We start from the raw sequence: 5,299 nt of genomic DNA, 5'->3' as shown, positions 1-5,299 counted from the left end.
GCGCGGATATGGAATACTAATCCTCCTTTAAACATGGTAGAACATTCCACAGTGTTATTTTTCCACAAAGCAGATGAGCCTCCAGCACTTCGGCAACTCTGTTGCCGCATGGAACATAGAGAGAGGACCAGGGAGATTTTGTACACCAAACTAAAACCAACCTATTTCAAAGGGTTGTACAAAACACAGTGATATACATATGCAGCACCCAAACAATTACCTTTTCCTGTTAGATACGTACAGTACAATGGTCGAGGAGCAGTCACTTATAATATTTAGGTTAACGCCAGATGGTATTGTTGTTTGGCTTAGAAACTTATAAAAGTTAGGGTGTCAGAGCCTTGATTAACCCACTGGGTCCGAGGTTGTTCCTTTTTAATTTATTCTTGCTACTCCCAAATAACTGTACTCAGGTAAGTTGATATTGCTGAGACTAAAGGAGCAACATTTAGCCATCATAAGGTTCTTCACTTCGAAAGGTCCTTCATATGTTAAATGAAATTGGACTGAGCTAGCAAGAATAAGTTAAAGCATGACATCCCTGGAATGAAGTGGGTAACCTTTTTGCTGATGTACTTGATTTAGTGTATTAATTCAGACTAGTGTGAAATGGTTTTGTTTGTCGGATACAAAATCAAACAAGCAGATGACTAAAAAGTTCGTGGAGATAGTGATGTATTTGGAACAGTGGCGCAGCCAGAGGGGAGCCACGGGGGCCCTGCCCTCCGCCCCCCCCTCCCCCCGAAATTTCTACGTGTGTTCAAGAATACACTGCGAATGTTAAATGTCGAATCGCTGTTTAATCCAGGGTGTAATATTTGGTATGTCACATATTTAGAGAACTGAAAAAGTATGCAATTCTGAGTAAAAAGTCTTGTATACAGAGATACTTTCGAAGACTTACTTTATTTTAGGTGCAAGACAGATATTCGAATTTACGCACAGGGAGCCATTGGCGACCGGAAGGGTGAGGAGAGGAGATCAGGAAAGGAAGTAAGAAACGTGTGCCGCTCTGTGAAATTTTCAATTTTTTATGCATCTTATGACACATTATCTTCAAAATGGGAAACTCCGCTACTAATAGGTTTATGTAATTAACTAGTTAGGAGTACTTGTGGGCATGTAGGCCTACATGTGGCAGAACTGGCAAGAAAAATAAACTATCGTGGCAACGTTTACCGGCCATCAGCTGAGTGTCATTTGCTCATCACCCGCCTGCGCCATCAGTCATCAGTCAGCTCTCATCAGATCGTGTTGCACCAGTGACCAGTCCATACAACTTGCTAATTATGTTACTTGCGCGCTGTACTGTGACAAGAAGTGAAAAGACATATTCCGTGGGTTTCCTTGGATCACTTTATTATGAAACGGAAGCAGCTGCAGCAATCAAGTATATTGGACTTCATGAGTTCAAGTTCTAAAAGGTTAGTTTATGTTTAGCAAATGCATTACATTGTAGAGGATATTATTACTGCCAGTAATAATAACAGATGACAATGTCATGCCATGAGCTCTACATAAGTGTAGGTGCATGCAGAAACTGGAAGCCAATGACTGCTTAAGATTTTCCTTGTGATATATTTCAGGCTTTAGCTACCTGTGCCCTGTGTGGCAACCATCACTGAAGTAAATTAATCATTACTGAACTAAGTGAAATATTTAACAGACGATGGATTTTCATAGACATTAGCGTTGAGTGTGGTGACTTGGGACAGTACGGGACACGGGGTGAGTTGGAACAGTGGGCACTGCAATGCCAAATGACCAGACATTTCCATTTTATGGTGCCCATTCAATAGCCCTGCCCCAACTTTACAAATGTTGTTAATATTAGTTTTCTATAGAACCACGAATAATGCATGAAAATGTGCAAATATGAAAGGGTAGCATTTTGACCTTTGTAAAACTTCATTTTTGAAAATACACATATTGGGCCAGTTTTCCTCTCCCAGTCAGTTTTAGAGCTAAAGGTCAACTTTTTGGTGGGCGAACTCTTCAATTGTTATAGTTTTTGTGATTTATCCAGCAAATGCATTTTACAGCAGAGCAGTGCTGAAGGATTAATAGACAATTGACCCAACTCGCCCACCATTCTTTTTTATTTTTTTATCCAGTGTGAGTTGGGACAACAATTTCATTTGTGATATTTGCAAGGAAAAACCTAATTTTCATGCATAATGTACTACTATATTTTATAGTTTGCTGTATTTATGGTGGTTTGGGGTGTTAACAAGTAGATATTTCTCATGGTTTTGAGTGTTAACAAGTAGATATTTCTAATTTTCAGGTTGCATGCATGCCCTAAAGAGAGAAAATACTGTGATGTGGATTATGGCAAAAAACCATACTGTATATTGGTACAGTGTTAAAAGTAGGGAAAAATAGTTGTACAATGAAATTTTTGGAAAGGAAAGGAACTGAGAAATGCAACTGTCCAGTTTGTGATGATATACTGTATACTAATGATGATTTTCGGCAGTATATTATTGGTGGACCTGTCTTATTAGCATGAACTGTACCTTTTACGATGCAAGAGGTGGACAAAGTCTTTCATGATTATAAAAAGCATATTCTCAGTGAAATTTTTCAGAGCTACAGACAACTTAGTGAAACTCTCAACTACGGAATATGTATAGTGCAGTGGGTCCTTAAGTGCGAGGCGTGGGGAGGGGGACTAGGTTAGTCATTGTGCCCCCCCCCCCCAATTATATTTCTGGCTGCGCCCCTGATTTGGAAGCACATTTACCCTGTATCCAAAGAGTATGGATACGATTCTTGGCCTAGCCATGAAACTTGTTGATAAGGTATTCTCAGTCTCAGTCGTTTAACTGGAACTGACATAGTGACCTAAACTGTAAAGTCTATAATTGAATGTCTAGGGAAGATTGAGACACACCAAAACTGAATTTCAGGCTCAGCGACTCTCGTGTAGTCGATACACAGAAATATCAGCCTTCTTCTTGGCTAGATGCTAAATTAACCATTTGTAGGTCGGGAATGCAGTTGTGTAATAACATTTAACTCGCGCCAGATGTTCAGTTGTGACACAGTCTACCTTTCGCAGGTATGTATTCCCATTAGCATCAGGGTTATAATTGTGGCAAGGGGCGCTGACGCCAATCATTTTCAGTGCCCATTAACCTATCGTGGGTTGGTAAGTAAGAGTAGTGACTAGGATAACTCCCACGAGAGGTAACTATGATAACCTGGATGATGTAGTGGCTCTGTAACCCATAACAGTGGGTGAGTAACTCACTAAAGGCTCAAAAGCCCCACTTTTATCTTTACCTAACAAAGATAACGCCCTTAGGTGTACTCCTCTTTGATCTGCTCTCCCTTTGTCGTCAACACTTGTTTGCCTACACGCACACACACACACACACACACACACACACACACACACACACACACACACACACACACACACGGCTCCACTTCACTACAGAGTAAAAAACGGCGTAGGGAGTGGTTGCCTCCACCATGGGGACGGCGCCTTGCCGGGGTCATCCCCCCCTCGCAGAACGAAGGGTTGGATGAGGTTTCGTTTCCAGGTAGGAGGCGCATGTGCTTTTCCAGGTAGGAGGCACATGTGCTTCTCTCCAACTAGGGCAATGGCGGGACGGCGGGAAGGCTCCTTTCCACCATGTCCTGTGCCAATACACAACACCCATGTTATTAAATTACTGACACACATCAAACTTAGGTAAACAAAACAGTCACCACACAGACATTATCAAACCCTCTGCAACAGTATACCACCTCCAGACATTCCAGCGTTAGCAGTGATGAAACATGTACTGCACTTTCTTTACGTGCTGTGCGGTACACTTCGATATGAACAGTACTGTGTATTAAAAGCCCTCTCCTGATACCCACCTATCGGAGGTGTCCATAAGTAGATATGATCGAGTTCATCTAGCTAGGCTTAGAGTAGGACATCACCCAGCCCTCCTCAGCTACCAGCTGACATGTGCCCTGCTTGTTGAATATGGCCTCGGAACAAAGTACACATAATGGAGTGCTGCACAGCACATGCCACACTAAGACGCTGACACACCATCACTGGTGAAAGGAACTTATGGGGTCACCCCATAGGGGCAATCTCTTACCAGTGTAGAAGAGGCTGATGGATCAGTGGGACCTGGGTTGAGCAACAACACCAACAATAGCTGTTTCCAAGTCATATCTTGTACTATTTTGTGGAAGCTTAGATAAACCTAAAAATAGATATTATATATTCCACAAAATTAAAATCCTTAATGAATAAGACCCTAACTTTTGCTTAAACATTCGGGGATTCCTTGGTGGGTGTCCTTTTTTCTTTTTTGTGCGGGCGAACTTTTTTTTTCGGGTCATTTACCTGATATTTGTTGTTTACATTTACTACGAATTTTCCTCGTTTGATAATCATCCAACTGGGGTTTGTTGCAAGGACTGTAAGAGTGAAAATTGGTTTCTCACAGTGAAAAAAGAATAGATTAAATTTTCTGTTTCGTCACAGCACCACTTATTTAGTTTCTATTGGTACAAAAAACCTTGCGTGTATAACATCCTTCACTTCTACTTTAATCTCCCTGACGTAGTGTTCCCACACGCTTCGCAACGGAGGTAGACGATTGCAGAGACAAAATTCGATCGAACAAATAATTATATTCATTGATTTATTTCAAGGGAAACATTTATTGAATATACTGGCTGAGATTCCTTAAGACAGCCATAACTTTGTTAAGACCCGTGGACATTTGCTTCTTTGATTTTACGATACCGAGACTCTTACTTGCATAATATTAAACAAAAATAAATATCTTCTTTTACCTCAAAAAAATCTCTCCAATCTTGCACTTAAATCTCGTAATTTCGCACCCCCACTCTCACCTTCCTGTTTGCAAGTTGTTCCTTCAACCAGTCAGCCACTATCCCTTGCACACCATGTTCTCTCAGCTTTTTCGTTATCTTCCTGAGTGACAGTGTACGGAAGGCGTTTTGGTAATCTAGATCAAACGTTCTCAACCTTTTTACATACGTGGACCCTCTGTGTCCACAAAAAACTTCAGGACTCCACCTGGGTTCTAAATACAGACAAGATATGCCCCGTTCCCACTGTCATCTGCTACTATACACAACATAATTGTTTACTTGTATAATTATACTACTTTATATAGATAGATAGATAGATATAGATAAATATAGATAGATATACAGTATATAGATAGATAGATAGTATATATATATATATATATATATATATATATATATATATATATATATATATATATATATATATATATATATATATATA

This window comes from Coenobita brevimanus, chromosome 84, assembly GCF_032717465.1.
Source record: "Coenobita brevimanus isolate Jiangsu-jjx chromosome 84, ASM3271746v2, whole genome shotgun sequence".
Lineage (NCBI taxonomy): Eukaryota > Metazoa > Arthropoda > Malacostraca > Decapoda > Coenobitidae > Coenobita > Coenobita brevimanus.
The sequence above is the reverse complement of the archived record's forward strand: the minus strand, read 5'-3'. Positions refer to the sequence as shown.